We start from the raw sequence: 24,557 nt of genomic DNA on the forward strand, positions 1-24,557 counted from the left end.
CAGAAAATCACCAAGGTGTCTACAGGTGGTCACTGGTTAACTAAATAATTAAAAGGCATCATACTCCTACATAAATACCTTTAAGAGTCCATCGCCTTTGCAGGAGATTTCCCATCCTGGAAGTTAGATCAGCTCCCTCTAAACAGCAGTGTCTCGAGAAAACTACACTCATAATCCTGCTCTCGCAACCTACATTACTTTTGATCCTAACAGCACCCAGATCAGCAACACTATTTATTAGTATGTCTTTAATGAAAGGAAGTGAGGGAAGGAAAATAGAAACAGCACAAGTGGTTAAATAAATGACCTTTCAGAGCTCAGGGATAACATCCTTATTAAGATGCTTCACAGGCCCTTAGGCTGCCTCTCCTCCACCTTCTCATACACTACCCTATCAAGGAGAATAAACTGCCTCTGATTACTTGCTGAGAATAGATGGCATCAATAAAAGTCAGTTCCAACTTCTTTTACATCTTCATCCTGTTGCTCGGCGCATTCGCTGCAGCAGGATCGGTGGCAGCTGCCCAGGCCGACGCGGGGAACGGAAGGGCTGGGCGCGCTTCCTCGGCGGCACCCAGCACAGCCCTCCTCAGCGCTGCCACTGACGGAGGAGCAAGGGCAAGATCCGTCTTGGAGAATCTAACTTAAATCTTTGTATTCCTAAGCTTATCCGTTTGGACTCCTTTCACTGCGGAGAAGACAGGGGTCGAATCGCCCTGCGGTGACGGGGTGCTGCCATATGACTAGGGGAGAATCACCGCCCGGTGAGTGAAAGAAGCCTCGCAACTGGTCCTGGGGAACAGGCCATCGGTGCGAACAGCACCAAGCCTTGCTACTGCCAACCCCGTGTCCTTTTCCAGTGGAAGAAACCCTGTGACACTCCGGCCTACCAGTACAGCTTTCAACGATGCAAAAACACAGCCTCTTCTGCTACCATTTTGCAGAAATTGTGCTGTTATGGGAAGAGGGCTCAAGCATGCGGGCTGCCTTCCACCTCTCGGGCATGTGTCTGCACTCGCGGAGCAGCACTGGAAGCAGAGGTGCTGGGCTCCTGCGAGGCACCACTCCAGCTGGCCACATCCTTTCCCTCAGAGCGTGCATGAGAGCCTTTGCACATAATGCAGCAGAGCACCGCCGCTTCCAAAACCCGCGCGGCCACGCACGTGCCTGGGGATTTGACCCCTCACATTCTTTTCTCACACCTGAGGATTTCTTGCTTGCTTCTACAACAACAGTCATTTTTTTTCTTGCTGATCTTTCACCATAAAAAGGGAACAGGCTTCTCTCAAGTCAAAGGCATTACTTAATTCTGTAATGACTATAGGGTAATAAACTTCTCTCAAAAGAGTAAAAAGGGGCTGATTTGCGTATCTGAAAATCATTACGCACCTAAGGATGCATGCAGATAGAAAGACCACTACTTTACGCTTTGCTTCCTAAACACCTCTCTCTCACTCTCTCCTTCAGGCATCCAGCAAGTAACTGTCATGAATCTCCCTTCTGCTTTTCTTCTTCCCTTATTTTCTTCTTTTTTCTGTCTCTTCTGTGGCAACAAACTGACATTCTGGTGCCCAACAGTGATATTAATCATTGAAACACTCTTCCCTTCCCCCAGCCTCTCTTAACCTGAGGATTTGCTATGTAGTTGAGTAGCGAGTAGTTGACAAACGGCAATTCTGAAAGCTGCGTGAATATCCGTCTGAAAGGCTGCTATAACCTCTTCCCCTCACTGCCCCAGAAAAAAGGAAAAAGAGGGTAAGTAGTACAAGGCTGCCGGGGAAAAGCATATTTGTCTGGCAGCCGCAGTGCAGTCTATGAACGCAATTATATGGCGGGGACGTTTTTATCAGGGATGGGATCACAGGAATAGGTCACCCTGTTTCCCAGCCAGGTATCCTACCTCTATAAATTTCTCACAGCTGTGTCCAAGGCTAAGCAGGTTCGGAGGCAGATTTTCCACCATGAATGTGTACTAAGTGGCTTAGGGCTAGAAGGTAGCAAGACTGAGCAGTTTGAGTGAGAAATCTCTGGAAGAATCGTAATCTTAAACACAGCAAATAGTTTATGTTCAGAGGAGGAAAGTGCCATTAATCTTGAATTAAAAGGAGAGAAATAAAAGCCCCTACTACTATCCTCTGTTTGTCAGACCAGGTTCTGACGCCTTTTCACATGCATTGGCAATTTAGTCTAGAAACAGTATCACAAAAATCAATAGGGCCACCAACTGAACACAGCCGTATTCCATGCAGGTAAGAAAAATAGTATCTATCCACAGAAATTCAGCCTAACCCTGCTGAGTTTAAGATATATAACCCAACACCTTCGAATCAGGGTCTCAGATCCACAGTCAAACCACTGTGGTTGAAACGCTCACCGTTTGTCAGTCCCTCTGCTGCGACACTGCCGAGGCGCTTCCAGCCTACAGCCAAGGCAAGGTTATGTGACCTCTCCATTATGGCTGAAACTACCTGGAATTACCCCAAATATACCGTGGGCTATAGGTGTATATACGCGGACTCTCATCAGCACTCAGCTGACATGTGATAATTTGATCATGCATCAAAGGCCTAAATTTTAGCCAGGGATGTACAAAGAGCACTATAATATAAAGGGTGATGCACAGCATCAACCTAACATTGGTGGCGTTAATGAAGATGCCATCTAGGCATGAGATCAATCACAACTTTTGGGGGCTTTCTCTGCCTTTTAATGAGACCACAATACAGTGAAAAAGCGGGTACGTGCAGCTAGAGGAATAATGACTAGCACTGCTGGAGGTGGACTCTGCAATTTAAAAGACAGTCTTCAGTGGACAGAATGATGGAGGCTGTCGTCTGGTCCAAAGCCCTGCTCAAAGCGGGGCCAACTAAGATGCAAATACATTAAAAAAAAATGGAAAACTGAAAGCAATAGAAACACTGGCAGAAGGAAAAAAAGAAAAGGAATGAGAAATTAATGAAGTAGAAGCAGCCAGAACGAGAGAAAAAGCACAGAATAGCCCTGGGTCACACTGAATTCTCATCGTGATATTAGATAGGCTTCACAAACCACAGCTGCTGTGGAAAAGATGCAGAGCATAGACAGGGGGATAGATGAATGATGGTGCAAACAGCCAGACTAATGTTAGGACAGACAGAAAAAAAAGAATTCAAAGAGGCAGAGAAAGCAGAGCTCTGAACTGTCCTTATGGTATCCCCCTACATAGGCTGTGAACACATGGGTGTCTATGGGAATAATTCCCACCCACTGGCCAGTGCCTACACCTGCCGAGACCTAGGGCCGCAGTTAGAGAAACTGTCTTCCAAAGAGGCAATAAGAGAAAGGAATCTCTGAAAGTCAACACCAAGGAGCTCAACATCAGCCACATTTTTCACTGATTCATCCCACTTCTGTGCTTCTGCTTGCTCTGAAAAGGGAAAGCATGCCTACGTCTTTGGAAAGAAAGTCCATCTAGCATCTATCCCAAAAAGCAAAGGCAGGGTGCTGCGGCATCCTAAAGGCTACCACCTCTGTTACCCTTTCTCTGCAGGAAAACATTCCTTCAGGAGATAAATTTCCTGTTAGAGAGACTTCAAGATTTTATTGTAAGATATTAAGAATGTTATTTAAAACATAGACATATGTCTATGTTACATGTCTATGTTCTGGGGTTTTGCAATAGCATTCATTATAGTAACAGCAACTATTTCATCAGCAGAAGTTTCATAACGTCTTGCTGAAGCAGGGAAGGGCACAAGCTCACCTAGAACCGAAACGGAGCCCCACCTGCACCTATTGTATGGAAGAAAGCAAGACAGCTGTATAAAAGGGATGAAAACTACTGTAAGTCATGGAGAGACTAGGAGGACACTGATGTGCTCAAGATATACTGCCTGCTGAAATGAATCAAGGATCAACATCATTCGCTTACTAAAAGACTGTCTTGTTGGAAGCTTCAAAATGCTCTGAACCAGCCTCATATTTCACCCCAAGGCTTCATTTCTAATGGCACATTGCTCCCCCGACTGCTAAACTGGACATTTTATACTGTCCACGTCACCCTCACCGTCCATGGCACCTGATGCTTCCTGATGTCCTCCCAGCTACTCCGAACTCCAAAGCGTTGGTTGGCCCTAGCAGCGGCAGAAGCAGTGCTGCTGTTAAGCAGGATCGGGTGGATGTTTCTGGTAACGCTGCTTCCCTGCAAAGATCTGGGAGCAAGGCTGAGAGAAGTGGGAGCAACTCTTCTGCCGTTCTGGCGTGCAAGATACCAAGCATCATGAACTGTGAGTTACTCAGTATACATCACTTTAAACGGAGGCTTTGCCATCTGTTCTGCCCTCTAATTACAAAATATAAAACAAATATAACTCACTACTGAATCATAAAAAGTAAGCGATAGGTGATTTAAATGCATGGAGAAAGCTCCTTATTTAATGCAGAAAGCATCTGCAAGGCTTTTCTCATGCCATCTTTCAGGCTGCACGCGAGGGAAGAGCGAGGGGACTGCTTCTGCAGGGCGCTGCCAGGCACGTTGCTGGCAAACCAGGGTGAGTCCTTAGGGCTTCGGTTTAAACCTACCTGTAGTTACAGATGTGTCCTCACTCCTGCCTGCCTTGTACTTGCGTTATAAAACAACAAACCCTCGCGTTGAGGCCAGGTACACTGTAGGGCAACTTCCTCAGCAATCCACGTATCCATGCAAAAGCAGGGGGACTGCTATGACAAAAGGGGTGTTGCAGCCATGACGGCCTAAGGATGTCACTGGGCATGGCTGTAAGAAGAGACACCACCTTTTATTTGAACAATTGATAAACCTGGAAAGAGCAGATAAGCTTTTGGCAACGCAGTGTCTTCATTAGGGACCTGATGCCAAAAAGCTTGTTCATTTTTTCTCCAGCTGTATGAGGTTATAATTCTACAATATTTTAATTGCTGAGGGACACAGAGCCTCGCTGTAATGGGAACACATATATATGGAGCAGCTGCAGAAAACACTGGGCTTTCTTTGAAGGCAGAGTCACTTCTGCGGAAAAGCCGCAGGAAGGAAGACGGCTGGGCTGCCCTTTACCATCCCGCCTGTTACAGCCGCAGGCAGCTCTGCTGCCCGCGATTTGACTGCGCTAGGAAATTTCGAAGGCCCTTTGCAACGTTTGCGTGTGCTCTGGCGCGCAGGGTCCCCGCAGCGCGAGGTGCAGCCAGGACTGCCGGCAGCAGCGGCAGGCAAGCTGCCCCCACATCCCCCAGGGCCAGGCGGCAAACGACCCCTCGGGGGTGTCACAAGCCCGCAGGCAGCCGCCCCTGCACTGCTGTCCTTGCGTGACCTGAACGTCACACACGTGCACTGGTCTGCTTTATTAGTAACTCATTTCCTGACCAAATGAATGTGCCTAAGAGCACATTTCCTAGCGTTATTTAATGAAGGGAGAGATTTGGGAAAGGAGGCAGCAAACGCAGGGAATTGACTTCAGTTGCTGCAGGGTCAAACGTAGCCGTTGCTCAAACGCATGTTAACACCCAGCCTCTTTCGCTGTAAGTGAGCATGTCGAGGGCAACGGCACGTGATGACGACAGGGGACGTCTCACAGAATAAAAGCAGCTTGCAAAGAAGCGATTCCAGTAAGAGGTGCAGCAGCACGTGCTGATCAGCCGCTGATCAGCCTTCTCCGTCCTGACTCTGAAGTCCGTCCTGGACTCGGACTCCAGACACATGCGGTTTATGTCAAATCAGGTCTGAATAGTCTTAAGGCGAGGAACTCAGCAATTAATGCCATCAGCTGAAGGAGTCTTAAGGCGAGGAACTCAGCAATTAATGCCATCAGCTGAAGGATGCTTGTGCCAGAAAACTCAACCACTGGCTTCTGTGTACGCAGGCAAAACAGGTGGTTATTAAGGAATCGATAAAACTCCTCCCTCAGTGGGAGAAGACTCATTTCTAATGGCCAAGCTGGCGAGATACTCAAATGGGTAGAGCATCCTGTCTGCAAGAGCATCATTCCCTACTGTCCAGTGTTTAAACAAGCAAACAAAAAAGACACCTTCTAAAATTCAGAGCCAGGATGATGAGAAGATAACTGAAGACAAGGGAGAAGGACAGAATATCCACAGCTGAATTGCAAAAACAGACAGACCAGAATGGAAGAGGTGTAGTTTGGACAGTCTCAGGGTATTAGAGACCCTGAATTTAAAAAAGGGGGGGGGGGAGGAGGAGGAAGGGAGAAAAAAGGCATATGGCCAGAAATAGCAGTAATAAGGGCTGTATACCAATCTGAGAAGCTGAAGTGCTAAAACAGATCAGTCAATGAGAGAAGAGCAGATGACAGGGGAATACCTGGCAGTAGGGGAGAGCTTTGACAAAATACACGCTTCCTGAACACGGCAGTGACAGGAATCAATGGCATGCCACTCCGGAAGGACGGATTAGGTTGTAACCACAGGGAGGGTTTCTCTGACTGAAAGATCCATGTAACCTACCAAGATAACATGATTGACTGAACATAGGGAACTATATCTTCGAAACCGTAGAGCTACAAAGTCTCCAAGCTATAACAGCACGTGTCTTCCAGAAGAGTTACTGCCATGCCCTCCAGAGCAGCGCGCACATGAGCGTGCAGACGGCCAATGACACCCTGGTCGTACTGGCGTCTACGGAACGTCCCACGCTGGTCTCAAGGGAGCCGATCCTCCATTCAAGCCTTAGGTACATCGTCTGAACATCCCCAGACAGGACAGCCATACCTGATCTCAGATAATTGCCCTTTCTGGGTTTTCTGCACCTTCCCCTGACACGTATGGCAATGGCTTTGGGTTAGACAAACTGCTTGTTTGATCAAGCAAAGTAATTCTTGTGTAATGCGAAGAAGAACGCCAAATAAATACAAGGAAAAAGGCTCAGGATATAGCTAATATAGATTCAGAGCAATCATAACAACATTAATAAAAATCAGCTGCAATAAAACAATCTGAAGGAAATGTTTGAACCAACTCCTGTGGAAGAGAGAATCAGATCAGAGACCACTTCTGCAAAGGCACAATTACCAGCCCACCCGAGACAGGACTTTTTCCCTAAAGAAGATGAAAAGAAGCTGAAGTCAGTAGGGAAAATGCTGGGTAAAGGAAACAGCGTCGAGGCAAGCCAGAGCAGTGAGCAGGGGTCTCACCAGGCTGCAGCGGCAGCCCACGCTCTGCTGCAAGATCTGCTGAGGGGAAATCGCCATGTAGCCAAGTGCTGCGATACAGCAGAGACGTACTGCTGATGAAAGGTTTGGAAACGATAAATAAGAACGCAGCTTTGTAATACATACAAACGAAAACGACACTTTCCTATCACGAACCCTTTGACAGCAAGACGGACGACTTGCAGCCGATCGACCCTTATCTTCTAGCAATGTTACTCATCAGGTAGGAGTGGGGATGGAAGCAGCCTCAGACAGGTCACCAACTTCCTTGACTTGCAGAAGAAACAAGCAACTTGCAGCCTAATAACGTCCAATGCTGCCAAAAGATGAAAACTAAGCATTCATTAGAGACTTGCATCAAGCAGCAACGCTGCTGCCTCTGCCCCCGCGTCTTCGCAAGGCGCGGGAACATCGGTACAACGGCAGGCCATTTAACAGACCCCTGCCCCTTGGGAACACTGCATTTGAAGTGGGGGCAGCAAGGATAGAGTTAATTATTTCCAAATTAATGCTAAATTTGACGTCGACTGTGTTTCTATAAAGCTACTTTCACGTTTTATGAATTTGGTCAAATACTCACGAGCAAACATTTTTAATAGCTTCCTCAACTCTGCCTGACACCATAATTAAACTCTCCCCACTGCATGATCCTTCTGTCAGGCTTACAGGTAGTGGACTAGAAGGAACCATTAAAAACTTAGCATCAAAGGTAATTAAAAAAAGACTGCCACGTATAAACAATATCTAGATCGTTGTGTAAACTCTCCAGAGTGTCAAGGGCAGCTACGAAGTTCAAACCAGTAACACAACTTTCTGATTAATTAATAACATTTTCAAAAGCAGCAGACAGCTAGTCTGTATATAGACGGGGCTTCCTAGAAGAGTGCACCCACCAATTACACACAGACACAAACAACTGGGTCAGAGAGTAGCTTAAGAGACAACTCATTAAAAACATTTCCTTGGTGATAAAATCCAGTTGGGAATATGCGGGTCCCCGGGTTCAATGACCCAAGGTGCTACTTCCAAAGACTAGGGAAGTATGGTGGATAAAAATGGAAAAACAGAAAACCCCTGTCAGCACTACCGACACAACTGCAACAGCCGCCTGCAGAGTAAATGTACCAGTCTGTAGCTGGATGGGTGCTCCAAAGACTAAATAAGCTACCAACAGAGATGGAAAGGGCAAAAACTGAGGCTAGAAGGCGCCACAACACAGACTTGCGGAGGGGCACACGAATGCCGGCCAGCCCGGCAGTGCACACGGCGGCAGCACAGTGCCGTTGTCCTGGCAAGCATCAAGACTGAGCAGAAGAGTCGGCCACGTCACGCGGGTGTTCTGTAATCCGGGATTTATGCACGAGGCAGAAGGCTGAGGTACTTTTCAGTAGTCTTAGCGCTAGCTCTGCTTCTCGTTGTCTGATAAAGTCCCTTGATCCAAGTGAGCAAAGCCCTGAGAAAGGCAAAGGAAGATCCACTTTTTTGTAACGCTGTGATAACCTTTTAGTAGGCTGTATTTAACGTGTCTGTCTGCTAGCTCTTTGACTGCTGCTGCACCTCTTACTGGGATTGCTTCTTTGCGAGGTTAGGAAACTGGCTCTGCTTGCGAGACAGCTACTGCCGTTCTCGGCAGCTGCTTCTTGCATCTTGAATAATTTGAATTGCTTTTTATACCCTGAGAAAAATAGATCTGTATTTTTACAAGATGACCTACACAAGAGAAACAGCACTGTAAGTTCAGAGTATAAGAGACTGGCCCCACTTTCTTGGATCCATCTCATAGATGCTGTATTCATAGGAGCAAGTTTTTCTTGTCTTCTGTGGACAAACCTAGGGTAACTGAGAGGTTGCAACTGACTGAAGAGTCTGAAGACAGAGACTTGGAATAAAACTTCAAAGGACCTAAAAGAGGTGTCCAGCTGTAACAGAAACTCAGCAGGACTTGGATGTTCATGTCACTTTAGTCCTTTTGAACACCACCACGTCTAATACTGTCACCGTCGTAACCTTCCCCAGTACGGGTGACCCAGTCATTCCCAGCCATACATATTCTACAATAATTGATGACCACAAGGTGGAAAGATCCATAATCCATTATAAAACACCTGAGCTATTTGAATAACCCCTTACTTCCCTCTCTTTCACCATTCTCGCACAGGAAGCATGTAACTGTGCACTACACACGTCAGAAGCGCAAAGCCCAGCTCTTCTGGAATCCCTTCACCCCCAGCTAAAACGTCCGGCAACACTTCTTCTCTTCTAGCATACCTGTTATGTACTTAACAGCCTGGAAGAGCTGCTATTAGATAATTCAGTTTGTAAAGAGATGTTGTTTTCCAAAAGGCTAGAACAACTACTCTACGAAATAATTTCACATTTTATTTAAGACAAATTGAAAAAAAGTCTCTAATTTTGAAGGAAAAGAAAGAATTAAGGAGATTCCAAAATTGAAAGTGTTGTCCTCATAAGGCAACTACTACCATCAACTTTCAGTTAAAGCGACATTGGCAGTAAAGCCATCATTTAAAATATTACTACATTTCATTTTTATTTAACCTTCCCTTACTGTTTAAAAGCAATGCTTGTGTTGGAAACACAATTTTACAGCTACACTGAACTTAAAACGCTTTCTCTCAGGCAGGTATCTGCCAAAGGCAGGGAGAATTTTTACCCCTGAAGCACGAGCCCTTGAACAGAAGGGATTTACGTGGAGGCGCTGGTACAGCTTGCTGTGCTGCCAGGCGGACAAGGCCACGTACGACCAGACCTCCGCGCGCTCGCTGAGTCTCTGCCGGTTCAACCTCAACCAGCGAGCTAGCCCGAAGAACTCATTTCAAATCAGCTATACAGAAATGAGGATTTTCTTTTAGGATATTGCTTTAATGCTCAAGTGGCTTTCTGAGCATTAAGATATTTATTTCTGAGTCTGGAGTAGTTTTTAACTAGATAACAGAGGGAAATTGTTTATTTCAAATCTTTGGAGACCTCCCCAGTAATGTTAGAGATAATCTGTTTTATCAAAAAGAGTTTCAAATACAGAATCACAGGCTCACAGAAGAGTTGGGGTGCGAAAGGACCCTGGAGGTCGTCTGGTCCAACCCTCTGCTGCAGCAAGGGGCAGCTAGAGCAGGCTGCCCAGGACCGTGTGCAGTCGGGTTTTGCTCACCTCAGCGACGGAGACTCCACAACCTCTCTTGGTAGCCTGCTCCAGCGTTCAACCAGCCGCACAGCGAAGAAGTGGTTTCTTATGTTCGGATGGGATTGCCCGTCTTTCAGTCTGTGCCCATTGCTCCTTGTCCCAACCCTGGGCACCACTGAGAGGAGTCCAGCTCCATCTTCTCTACACACTCTCATCTAATATACACACGCATTGATAAGATCCCCCCTGACATTCCTTCCCTAAAAGGTAACCAACCTGCCAAAAAAAAGTCAACTGAGATTTCTATTTCATCATCTATGAATCTTGGCAAAATAATTATTTTTATTATATTTCTCTTTGTACACAGTGTCTAGCAACTCCCATCTCTTATCCCGCACTATTTATTTCAAGGAAAATGATTCATATTTGCTTTTAAAATCCCTAAATATTCATACAACTTGATGTATGTTTTTCCTCATGGAACAAACTAAGCCTGCCCAATACATACACCTACTGTTCTGATGCAACCGTTGCAACATAACTTCCAAGCCTGCTACATTTCTAAGTCCCACAGCTGTCACTTGTCATTTCAAAATCCAAGCGAAATAGGATCTTGTTAGCCAAAATTGAACACCCACTCACAGAAGCTCAGTTTCCTCACTCGCACACATGCGTATGCACACACACAGGCACACAGGGCAGAAACCGTTTGGATAAAACACATAATTCTGCATTCTGCCCAAAACAAGAGTACATCCGAGGTGAACGCCGTCTCTTCTCCGAAAAACTGTTTTCTATAGCTTGTCCTCTTTTTAAGCACCTGCTTTGCCAGCTCAGGACAAAGTCAGCAGCAGCAGAACCGAACCATTACCAGAAAGTTTGGGAAAACCTTGGGGAAGACTCAGGAGACCCCAGAAAAACCATCCAAGACTTTGGTAACCTTGCAAAAGCTTCTTATGGTGCCTTTCGGAAAGCACAGCTTTACCTTATGAATCCTGCATCCTTGTACAGGCGAAACAGTCTCATTCCACAATACCTGCGTGTACCAGTACGTGCCACTACGGTCCTCCAAAAACCTCCCTTGACGCAAAGCCCACAGAAGACAACGGTGGCATTAGTGCCAAATCAAGTGAGGTCTGGATCCGAGCACCACATTGAAAAAGCTCTGAAAACGTTCCTTCTGCTAACGCTTTCAAATGTGTGACTTGGGGGGGAAAGGGAAAAAGGAGCGTGCTGTGGGACCTCGTGCTCCCTGACTGGTTTGTCGGCCGGCAAGAGTCCCCGGAGCACGGGCAAATGACACCGAGAAGCCACACTGGCCTCCTGAGGCTGCTGCTGCTCTTTATGGGCACAAGCAAGCGTAAGCTCACATTCCTGTTTCTGTGACTAAAAAACAAACAAAAAGAACTCTCTGGGATCAGTGGTTTGGCTGAGTTATCACAGATTCACGAGCAAAAACAACGTAAAACACACAGCCTAAGCACACAGGCACGGGGGGAAAGGGGACACGCTTTCCAAAACACAGTGGCTTGGGAGGATCGTGCACACAAAGAGACCAATGCTGCATCAACTCGGCCCGGATGCGGAAGGACCGTACGCCAGGCAAACGAAGCAGGATACGGGACCTCGCTCAGGGACAGCCAGTGCTGCTGGTGGTCTGCATTCCCAGAGGTCCCAGGGTAAATCCGTCCCTTATATTTCCCTTTAACGGCACAGCAGTTAACAGAGAGAGCTGGCGGGCAAAGGGCTGGCCTCGCAGAAGGACGTTGGTGGGGAAAAACAAAGGAGATACAAGGGGCGGAAGGAGAAACTGGACTGGAATTGGAGGTGCGTTATTTCCAGGTTTATCAAAACACTGCTGGCCATGGAGTTAAATTGAGGCATTCCCCCAAATCTGCTTTCACGCAATGGTTTCCATCACCTGCCCCTCCCCTGTCACCTTGCCAGCTCTTAAGCGACTAAGGCAAGCTTGGACTCCAGCCTTAAAATAAAACGTGATCTCAGCTGTGCACGAGGATCGCTGAGGAGGAACAGGCACGGCATTCGGCAACAGGGGCGAGATCCGGATTTGGGGATGCAGCACAGCAGAGCATAGCTGTGGAGACAAAGCCAAATTCAACCCAAAACCACTTTATGCAGTACTGGCTCTCTGAGCAGGCTGCCAGAAAAGGGGTTAAATGGGCCTGTCGTTTGGAGAAAATGGACTCGTTTGGTAACTCAGTTGAGGATTTGACACCTATATTGAGTGACTGAAACAGTACATGATAGCTAATGATATCTGTGATGAGAAAAAAGGCTGTTTTACTGAGCCAAATGGGGATCGAAGCCTGTAACTTGCTCTGCAACCCAACAGCTCCTTCTACCCCAGCAGACAGCAAAGCACAGCCAGGACTGAGGAAATGCTGTAATTGCCTTCCCAAAGCCCCTGCGAGGCTGCAGGGCATTTGCACCTTTACAGACACAAGAAGAAAGAGAAAAATAAACAATTCCTCAGCATGTGGCCGGAGTGAAAAAAATATTAACAGAGCTTTGCCAAACTGAAATGATGCACAAAGAGCATTAACTCATAGGTGGTAAGCAAAGTGATCCAAAAAAGATCCAAAAACAGGGACCAACGGCATCTAACGCCACTCTAAAACAAGAAGGTCTGATTGAGACCTCTCCTGCTTGGCTGCGTGCCTGAGCGCAAGTGCAGGTGTGCACCAAACGGTGCACAGCAGGTAGGATACCCCTCATCGCTGGGGCTGCTCTCGTTCCCCTGCTTCTCACAGTAGCTTTTCATCCCGTGTGTGCTAGGGAGTGGTAGTACCATGGAAATATGCCCACCTTGCACACAGGTTTCCTGAAAGAAAAGCAAACTAGCGCAAGAGCGACGGTGTTGCACATTTGGTGGTGCTGCAAACCATCTCCCCATCCAAACGAACACTGCGTCAAAGGCAAGTCCCATAGGGGCTGTGCTAAACTGGGATGTTTGCACAAGCTGTGCAACCTGATGAAAAGAAAAAGCACAACCGTATTATTTTAGAAGGAAACACAGTGATGAGAAAAAGTGACCAATACCACGGAGAACATGCCAGAGAGCTTCAGATTTCCTAGGTGGCCCGTTTCACCTTGGAGTCCATAGAAAACACGGCAGCAGTGCCCAGCACAGAGGGCAATAAAGAAAGCTTCTCCTCCAGCCCGTAGGGTTCAAAATGAAGGGTCTGACGCTGGTTTTATAATTTCACACCATAATTATCAAGTTATGTAAAAGGGTGAACTTGCAGAAGTGAGCACTTCAACACACGCGCAGGGAAACTCGCACTGCTATTACAGCGAGGGTGACATATAACCGCAAGCAGCTTGTGCTAAAAATACTAAGAGGGAGACTGAAGGGGTAACATATTCTTTTGGAGAGAAAGATTTCAGCTACAGCGACAAAGCACGAAGCGTTTCCCAGCTCCAGCCTCAAAACGATAATTCCTGCATTTCCTGGATGGAGCAACCGGAATCCCCGAGGGAGGCAGCGGAGGCAAAGGAAGCAACAGAAAGCAAAGCCTGTGCTGGAAGGAGGAACAACTCATAATTTTGAGAAGCCTGTCAAGCATTTTCTGAGAACCAAAGGCAGAGAGGCAGAAATTCAGTGCACAGAAGATGCCAGAATTATATCTAAGGTTTTTCTAGAGCAATGAAACATCCCTATAGTGTCAGTAGGGGAAAAAATGGGGCTGCCAGCTCATGGGTTTTTTCAGGATCACCATTTCCCCAGTACCGCAAGTGGAGACATATCCTTCTCTTCGAAAGGGGACATTTTTTCTCAGCGATTGTTAGTCAGCCTTTCTCCATGAACGATCTGCCCCAAACCTACCTAATAAAAGGCAACCGGAGCGTGAGAAGGGACACACCTAGCATACACCAGCACGTTCAAGGCTACAGACTGACAATAACACAGTGCTTCAGGTCTGGAGCGGATAAGGATTCAGGGGATACAAATGGCAGTGGTAAACACAGCACACACAGGATTTCAGGGAAGCTTATTTCAACTTGCTACGCTGTGCCTTTGCCTCTGACTTGCACCGCAGAGCTTCCCGCTGCACAGGAGTGGCAATTGCAGAGATTTACCGCTTTGCCTGTCCGAAACGGCGTGGTAGCGTGTACCTCTGCTCTTGACACCCAGCAGAAAGGAGCACCAGCAGAGGCAGCCGCTGAACTACAAGGAAGGGAGCGATCCCGGGCCAAAGTGGAAATGCAGCTCGCTACGCGTGTGCCGCTGGGAACGATGCCAGGCGCAGCGCGACGGCACAAGACAGAGCCAGCACGTTCCACGTGGCCCAAACCGCAGCCGGTCCCTGACGAACCTGCTCAAACACAGAAAAACTAAAAACGATCTCTCGTGACTATAATGCATGTTGCTACAATGAACGGATCCATGCACATGCAAAACTGTTCCCCGTTTTCTTTACAGGAAACGATCAGCCAAAAAGCTCTCAAAGCCCCCTTTATTGCACCAGACTCCTCCTGCTACACGGTTTGGGTCCTGCGGCCATCAGAAAAGCACTTGTGTGGTGTAAGAGTGAAAGTCTCATGGATGGGAGCCATAGAGCGACTCACGACTAAACAACAAAATAGAGTCTAGTTTTTCACACCTGAAGATGCTCCAGTACATCCTTTGGGAATGGCAACATATATACCTACCTATAGGATGCTCTAGACCATTTCTGGGTTATGTATTTTAGGTTGCAAAGTCACCCAAAAACCACCTAATGTATTCTGCATGAATATAACAAGCACAGAGCAGATGGCAGACGTGTTAAAACCCTGGCCTTCCAGGGTGGGAGCTCGTAACAGATTGCGAGTGGCGATGGAAGGCAATTCGCATCCAGAGCTCCAGTTATTTTGTTAACGAAAACAGTATCAAACATGTCACCTCAGCTCCCTCCCATGCTGCCACAAATGGATTAGTGAAAAGATTTATTCAGACATTTAAGTAAACACTTTGTGCTACAACCCAGGATAAATGTGGCTTACAAGACAGGAGGGCACATTTTCTGCTGGCCCATACAAACGCAGTCCGTGCTGCGACAAACCCGACGGCAGCAATGCGGCGTACGGGATATAACTTAAGGCCAGTTTGTGGAGGAAGTGTGGAAAAAGGTAGTGCAATAAAACAGCCACACATAACCACATCCAAGAGTGCAGTTTCCACAAGGGTGGTTTAAAAATTGTTTTTAAAGGACAATCTAGGTGGTTTCTGAAAACTCAAGTGGTTCCCTTACAAACTGGAGCTCCATTTTATTAAATATAAGACCTATCACAGATCCATCTAACCTTGGATTGACTTTCATAATGGCTGGTGGTGAACACCGAGGGAATAAAGAGCATCCACGGTGCCACAGGAATGCTTTCTGCTGAGAAGATCTAGGGGAAAATCTAGACCCTCAACACAACCCTGCATGGGGATGTGTGGCACACTGCCAAGGAGCCTTGCGTCCTCGCTGCTACCACAGGTAACACCCAGAAACTCACAGCAACAGCAACAATAATACCAGGAATTGCAGGCACGGATCCAAACACTACTGGGAGATGCCAAGGCAGGTTGATGAAAGGCCCAGGAAAAAAAAATGAACGTTGTCTCTTGGTCCCACTAAAAACCGTGAATTCATCGCATGAACCACAACAGTAACAGAGCTTTATTTTGTGTGAGCTTTCACAGCCGGGCAGGAAGAGCACAAAGCCTTGAGGATCTAAGATCCGAGAGCCACCAGACTGCCCGAGGCCCGCCAGCCATCGGAGGAGCCTTCCCCAGCGCAGCAGCACAAGAGGTAGCTGGGCTTGGTGCTCGTCCAGGAGTGACCGACCGTGCTCACTCAGAACCAACTCTTCCTCTACTCTTAATGTTGTGCAGACAGCAAGAACTAAGCAACCGCTACTTAAAGAAAGGAGTTCAAGCTGCAGGTTTTACTGGGCTTTGGGGAATTTTCCTGCTCATCGGGGAGAAGTCATGCTATCCATTGCAGGAAGCAGCTCAACGAAATTCTCTGGTCTACATTATGTCTTGCGGGAGGCCAGAGTAGACAACAGAAGTAGTCCCTTCTCATCTTAAACGTCTATGGGGTAGAAGGAGCAATATTTTAAAGAAAGAAAAGCTGTTTTCATAAAGAGCTTTTTAACATGCTAAGGAAGAAATTAATAAACCAAAGATGTATGTCTGTTTTTTACTTTTATCAAAACAATAAAAATAGGAAGTTTGCTGCTTTAGCCGAATTTGGCCAAGAATGCAAATAGTCTTTTTGCTGCGTCTCTGCCTCAAAACCTTCCTAATCATGTTCTGTTTTCCAAACTAACCAAACATCCACTTTGAAAATCTCTCAGCAGACCAGGAGCCTGAGAAGGAACCTGTGGCACCTTTCCCCTCTGCTCTAGGGAAGGAGGTAGTACCAAAAAAGGCTTTACAGGTCTATTCTGATGCCACCATCTGAGTTTGCCACAGCAGCCATCAGCTACTATCTCTCCTTGGAGATTAAACTCTCCCTCCTAGTGCTGTTGCACAGTTTAAGCTACAACCACTAAGCAACAACAACATCTCTTTCATTTCATACAGCCAATATTCAAAGCAGGCAAACTTCCAAGTCACAGTTCCAAGACTGATATGCAAAACTTCAAAAGGCTCAAAGCGGCCTCTAGCAAAAACCAGACCAGACTTCAAATTCGCCTAAATGAATCTATCTTAGTATCACCCAAATCAAGAGAGAGCAAGCAAACGGTCCCTCCTTTTCCTCTGCTCCACTCCACCTCTCGGGTTCGGGGCTCTCTGACGGGAACACACATAGCGTCGCTTTTCCTAAGCCTCGTTGGCCAGAAAGAGATCGCCAGCGTGTTATACCGGCGAACCCCTAGCGGAGGAACAGCCACTACCAGCACAAGCACTCTTGCCATTACAGCTCACAGGCGTGCTCTGAACAAAACAAGCTTTCCTGGCAAAAGCACAACTTTGCCAGGGTAACCGCAGCTATACGACAGCTGTGCAATCCCACCTTAAGCCAGCTGCATAGTCACTCACTAAATCAATGAGATTTCTGCTCCAAACTGCTAAGTCTGTTTTCAATAGGGGACTTAAGTCCTTTAATCCCAAGCAGTCCGCCCTGCGCCTGCTCTTTGACAGCTCAGGCCGGCAACAGTGACAAAGAAAAGCTGCGCCAGGAAAATGAAGGTGAACGCCACAAGGAAGAATCACCGGAGAACTGGAATCTACATGGTGGACCGGTGTCTGCTCTGTTTTCCCTCCTTGGTGCACAGTTTTCCTTGCTCTCCAAGTCCCAGGCTGAGTCCTGGCAGGCACGGAGGGAAGACTGCTATCCGTCCGAACGGAGTGGGAGCAGCCTCTTTGTGGTTTTACCAACAAAACATTCCCTAACGACCGCCGAGGGTTAAGTCCGGGGCAAGGAACTGTATGTGGAAGCCGAGGAGGGGCACTTCTGCCACCCGATGAGAAGCTACACCCAGGGGCCTCTGCGGTATCAAAGTGCTGCAATGGAGCCAGGAAGGATGCACAGAAACCCCAAAGTCCCTCCCTGAACACCTGATGCAGCAAATAGGTGAGAGAAAGAAGTTAGCATGGGTTGCTGGAGGAGGAAGGGCCTTAAATAAGAACCAACACAGATTAATCAGTATGTGCAATTAATGTGTATAATGAACACAATCAGGGCTAGTAAATCGGCACTAAACTTTAAATGACATCCAATGACATTTGATGACAGTAACTTCTCGCTGTCATCTGATGCAGTGTTCACGGGCCTCACAGCAGCGGCGTCTCAAAAAGGGAGCTGCAAGATACAGTCAGGGTAAAGGGAGCTTCATTAAGGGGGATTTTCCCGTAGAGGATGAATTGGGGTAAAAACATGAAGATGCTTGCGAGAAGAGCAAATAACTGAGTATGGCATAATGTGTAGAGCAGAAACAAGAGTAGGGCAAGTAATAATGTAATAAGCCAGTATAGATGGAGCCAACCTGAATTCAGAGGTGCATGTAAGAGCGCATAGCTCAGAGGAACTACAAGAATAAGATGAGATAGAGCAACGGCTGTTGCCACACTATTTTGAAAGCACTTGAGAAGGAACAAAGGTACAATGGCCAAGGTAAGAATAAAAAGGACTCTATGAGCAATCTGAAATAGTAAGCAGAAAAAAACCCTTGAAACTCTTGAACATCTTACCTTGTAATGTCTTACATATACGTCATTTGGGTCTTTTGTCCTTCTATAGCAACCTTCTGTCTCACCCAAACTACTATTCCAAATATACAGCATCTGTAGAACAAGTCTCATTCAGTTGTTCTGAATCATATTTAATTATTAGGCTTTGCATGCATTTGCACTCAAAGCAGGTTGGGAGGGGTTTTATTGGAGGGTGATATTTTTTCTGTTGAAGAAAGATTTAAGATGTGTTACAGTATGACAGTCTAATTACAGACTGCAATTTCAGTTTCATTTACTTCTGTTGCATCTTGCGATGTTTAACATTTCCTGGAGAAACAATTACAGGACAGTACTAAGAAACACAATTTACCGTCTGCAGTCACGCGCACGCAGAAGTCAGTCCATCTGACTCCATTTCATTTTTGATCTAGCAGTGCTTGCTTTGCTAATACCAGAGGAAAGTGTCTTTATATATCTTATTTACATACTTTATGTCACTCATATAGTATCTTAACTGATTTCCTCTCTTAGCCAAAAGTTGGGTTCTAAATAAACAAACAAATAAATTGCACAGCAGTATTTATCATGTTTGCGAGAGCAGTGTCTGGAGTCAGATAGAGACTGGGGCTTTAGTTTTCTAGATAGTCCATGGGCACAGAGTTGCAAACAACCCCCTGGCCAAAACATTCACATCCTAGGGAAAGGCCCAAAGAGAGTGAAAAGGATATAACACATGGGCAGAGTCAACTATGAGACAGCCGCAAGCGTACTGGTTGCTCTGGCACCAAGCATAGCCCCCGCAATGAGGAATCACGCGTAAGAAGCAACCGTTGGCTGGCTTTCAAAAATCTTCAAATTAAGATACAGAGGAGGAAGAATAATGATGGAAATGATCTCATCTGCCTTTTGCCTCCATTGTATAGTATGTAGTATTGACTACAATGGATTTCATATCCATCACTGTCCAAAAGAGGGAATAATGTTCACACCCATTTTGCGCGCTGCTTTCAGAAGGCCATTTCTCCGCAAACGCAGCATACCGTATTATGTGGCTCGATCCTTGGTGGCTTTCCTCGGTCCTTTGCACTAACAGAGAGCCTGAATAAGACATGGTGGTTATGCTTGATAGCAAAGCCCGCAAGGTCATGTGTTCAGCCCCTGCCAATACTCATGCTAAAGAGCATATTAAAGAGCACCAGCATGTTAGCAAACCCACCCAAAGCTGCGAAGCTCCTCTCTGTCAGGAGTAACGGAAGCAGAAACCAGCCCATAGCGAGCAATTTGAAGACTCTAAGACATAGTCAACCTGAAGGCAATTTTTTCCCCCTCTACTAAAAGCCCTCCTTGCCTGGCTTCCTAAGGAAGAAAAGATGATGAAATTGAACTGTGTTGGCTGAGCATCACACACGTAACAGCGAGTCCATTTGTCAGCGTCAGCCGGATTTGACAGATATGTACCCTTTCAAAGTCATTAACTTCCTGAAGGTTTTCAGAAGATACGCACTTAGGCAGCAAAAGTAGCCCTTAGCAATGCCTTCCCTGGGAGATAAGGCTACAGCGTGATCCCAGCCCAACCTAATAAACCTCAGAATCCACACAGGAAAGCGTCAGTGTGAATGGCACCACGATGGGAAAAGCTCTAATTGGTGCCCATATAAATCAGACATCGGATCATACAATCATCTCTCTCTCTCGCACTTGGATATCTGGTCACAATAGTTCTGCTTCTCCTGGAAATGCCATTTTTTAAAGTGTGTAATTCCCATATCAAATGACTCTCCTCTCTTTAAAAGCAATGCTCTTTAAACATACATCCTCAGAGAGGCCTCATACAGTCAGAGGCAGAGATAAGATGTCAGTCAGAGACAGAGCAGCTCCTGGAGGAGGTAAATAACAAAGGAGAAGCACAGATAGCAGAGGCTGGTAGAGAATATGACGTTCCGGGGTAAACCTCTCTTGCATTAATTGCACAGGAGTAAAACAGATACTGCCATTTGACCAAATTTTTGGTTGTCATAGATTAACCGCCTGCTCTATGTATGAAAACAGACTGCCTGTTTTATTTCTTACCAGACCGTCTTCTCAAAGCGCCAGCCAAGTCGTAGACGAGTGACTGCCCGTCCTGCAGAACGGCAGCTCCAGGAGAACTTGCACAAACGTAAGGACGAGCCAATGGTACCGCTTGTAGAACAGCTCACCGCTGTGTTTACGGGTTCCCCAGTCTAGCCTGAAGTTTCTAGGGTTTTTTGCAACCTCCTTCCTCATTTTTGAGGAGCTGACAGGTTAAATCAGGGCATGTCATATATTCTCTGTTAGGATTTTAGCGTTCCAGCAGCAATAACCTATTTTGTGCCACAGGCGGGTGGAAAAAGCCAGGAGGTCCCAGCTGCAGCAACCAGAATAAAATAAATTTCTCAGCCATGTTAGCAATCTACTGCTAATTTTTTTCCACCAACTTAAAGCTGCAGCCCAGTACACTATGAAATGATTGCTGTCCTCAGCCACTAACATGCTGTGGAGTTTCTAACTGGCCATCAATCTCATTCGCTTGACTGGTGTAGGATGGAGGACGTAGATGGAGGACAATTCAACAAAATCAGCCTTTTCTCTCCCCAAATTTCCCAGCTTTGGGAATAAGCAGGTGCTCAGCTAATAAGGTCAGACAGTTTCCCAATGAGGTATAAAGAAGCAAAGAGACACCTCTCTACTTCCACCCACTGGCCAAACACTGCTCACGGACCATCCAGCACCCCACGGTGCATTTTCACGTCAAGCTGTTCCTTTCTCCGGCTCCTCGGAGCGCAGGCTGCCCCACACGCTGGGACTCGTACAGTCTGGCAGGTATTACAGCCATAGGTGCAGTTCTTAATAAAACAGACCTGTGCCACTCCAGCTGAAGTGCAAGGTAGGAAAATTATCCCCAGGAGGTCTCGTTATTCCCCTCCTCCTTCCCAATTACTCCCAGGCAAAAATGATCGACTGCTGGCAGCATCCCTAGTGCACCAGGTCAGCAGCACGGATTAGTGCAGCACCTCCCAAACTGGGCTCCATGAACTGTTAATGGTTGCAAAGCCAGAACAAGAGCCCCACAGCTGGTCCCTGGAAACAGATTAAACAGTAAACTTCCACCATCTCTATCATATTCCCAGAGAAATATTTGGTGGTAAGGACACAAGGAAGCTCACAGGGAGTCCTGCTTAAGAACCGGCAGGTCCCTGCTCAGCCCGCCTCGCCATACCCACCATCGGCAGTGCGGGGAGCGATCCAGCATCCCGTGCCGTACTGGAGGCATCAGAGCACAAGGCATCAGTCCTTGGATGGGCAAATTTCTACTCATCTAGCTAGTCTTCTCTAGCACAGCACTCCCTGAGGCAAGCAAGAGCCACTGGGCACACAAGCACAGTTCCATGCATTTCCTTTTTTGAGTCTTAGTGGCTTGGGAGTTACAAGTCAAAGGAAGCAGGAGTGCTGGCAAAAACCATGGGAGATTAAGGAGGTGAGATTTTCCTTTCTATAGCACTCATATAGCCCTTGGGACATATCCTGCCTTTTTTTAAATAAAAAGGAGAGGTTAAGCAGAGTCTTGGATTACAAGCACAGAAAGCAAATAGTTCATTTTACTGACTGTCATAAAGAAACTGGATATTTTGAGGACAGGATGTGGAAAGCAAATGTTCTTCCCCAGATATTTCACAGTGAAATACAAATATTTCATTATGAAATAAAAATATTCTGCTTTGTGATCAGCTGAGGTGATCTTTAGCTTCAGCAATTCAAACAAAAGAAAATTGAAGTCCATATAAATGAATGAAGTCAGGCAAATATAATGCATCAGGTGACAGGAGCTGTTTAGGTAGCTGACAAGCCAGCGCAGGGGGACCGAGATTGCTGCCTGCAGCTGGCCGGGCTCCAGGAAATCACACCTGAACGGCATTTCCCACGGGAGCAGCCGCGCTGCCCTCCAGCAACCCGCTGTCTGCATCCCCGTGCCTTAAAGCCCCAGGGCAGCTGCAATCGCACCATGGGCAATGTGAGCAGGACTCTGCACGGAGAAAAGAGCAATTCCAGGGGAATCAGACTACCAGGTTTTCGCTCTACGTTAGCGGCTCCCGGTGTGCTGCACCGATGGATGGGTTCGGCACCAACGCTGAAAGGCGACCTCAGCCTTCGGCACCTGCGAAAGGGCTCTGTGCTCTCTCCAGCAGTGAGACAGGGGAGGAGAGATTTGCTCTATTTTTACAGGTTATATGACAGCTTGTAAAAATTTTACAGCGTGAGTGCAGCACCTAATCCAATAAAGCTTGCCAGGAACATTTAAAATCAAGGTCTCTGGGATTTTGTTTCCTATAAATTCACCAGACTTCTAATGAAGAGCCTTTTCGTCAGAACCGCAGCAGCAAGCCCACGGGAGCTGCGCAGGGCTGAGGGCTGCCACGGTTTGGCCCCCCCCCTCCATGGGAAAGCGGGCTCAAAGTGCCGGCGAACGGGCTGCAGAGAGGCACTAAACTCACCAGAGCTGATGCACAGGACCAGGAAAAAGAAAATGGAAATGGAATATAAAGCAGAAACAACCTACAACAGGCATTTAATTCATTTAGTGCAATGACTGCTCTTTATACACGGAAAAAACCCTGTAGGTTTTATTTGGAGGGCGAAGCATGGAAAGACGCTGTTTCTCTTCCCTGCTTTCTAGTGTTTGTCACTAACCAGCCGTGTAGTGAGGCGCGGAGGGGAAAGCAGGGTATGAGAGCAAAACTTTGGCAAGGATGTGTTCAAAGCAAAATCCCGTCTTCTCAGAGGCACCTCTCCTTTAACTCCACAGGAGGTAGGAGATGGCAGATAACTGACGGCGACTTTAAAAACAAAACAGCAGCACCCTATAACCATTACGAGATTTCTGATCATGAGAAGTGGATTTTTTTCTGCTTTTCCTGAAGATAGGTCAGCTTAAGCCGCTACTTTTTAAAAAAATTCCTTTTCAGCCGCTCTCTCCAGCAGGAGAAGCTGAAGAGCTGCATGCATTATAACTGCATGCTGTGCAAACCTCGTTTGGACCTGATCATCATCAGTCATTCCCACTGTGCAGGTAGCGTGTGAAAAGGAAACAAAACAGAAACCGTGCTGCAGTATTTCACACTACCCATTCCCTTGCTCGTGGGCTTTAGTTCACCAAGAAGCAGCCGGCACGTGGTTACTCTCTCTTTACGGGACCCCTCCTTCTTCTCCCCCTCCAAGCATTTGAGAACAGCTTTGATGGTTTTAGGGGAAAGACAAAAACCCTTCCTTCTCTCTGAAAAGATTAAGGCTTTTCTAGTGAAAAGCACACCAAAGAGATACTGCTGTGTGCAATCTTCCCTTTGTAAATACGCGCACGTTGCTTGCAGTAGGGCACTTAGTGTATGCATACACTTCAGTGGAAGATGAATATTACAAAAGGAAGGAGAAGGCAGCGCATATCCTCTGTGGCAGTGCCACGCATAGTTAAAGAGCTACTCAAGCCAGCAGCCTATTGCATTTCTCTAGGACATACTTCAGCTAGCTGACTGTGCTATAATCCCCGTCAGGGCCGGCCAGGAGAGGCACAAGGCTGAAAAGGGCAATAAAGCTAGTGCCTCTGTCTTTTTCTGAAAGCTTTAGCAGGAGCTGGGGTTAATGTTAGAGGATATTTAGGAACCCAGAAAGTACCACGCTGACTCAGGGGACTTGCACGAGTTAACCGCAGCCCAACTGCTCGGCACAGCTCAGGTCTGCAGAAGTTACCTGCCCTGTTTCCCGACGCGCCAGCACCGCGGTTCGCCTGGCCTCGCACAGCTGAACGGGAGCGCGTGCCACAGACGGCTCCTCGCTCTCCTCTCCCAGCCCTCTGCGCGGGAGGGCACGGAGAGCAGGTAATGGGAAAACCATCACCCCTAATTGCATTCCCCCCCCCCCCTTAAGCATCAGAACAGAACTGGTGTCACTTCACAACACTGCTGCTCCCCTGAGCACCGTAACAAACCGCTCTGGAAGGAAGCACCTCCTAGGGACCTGACACCAGAGCCTCCCACAGGTCGGTCCGGACGGGCTACTCTGAACTTGAATTTGCTCC

The 24,557-nt window shown here is 47.0% G+C and overlaps 1 protein-coding gene across 4 annotated transcripts in view; it reads right to left on the reverse strand.

The window, feature by feature from the left end:
• Positions 1–24,557, reverse strand: part of TSPAN4 (tetraspanin 4) — a 356,522-nt gene that overhangs the window by 171,123 nt on the left and 160,842 nt on the right. The gene's annotated exons all lie outside the window — the stretch shown is intronic.

The sequence above is a fragment of the Dromaius novaehollandiae genome, chromosome 5, assembly GCF_036370855.1.
Source record: "Dromaius novaehollandiae isolate bDroNov1 chromosome 5, bDroNov1.hap1, whole genome shotgun sequence".
NCBI lineage: Eukaryota > Metazoa > Chordata > Aves > Casuariiformes > Dromaiidae > Dromaius > Dromaius novaehollandiae.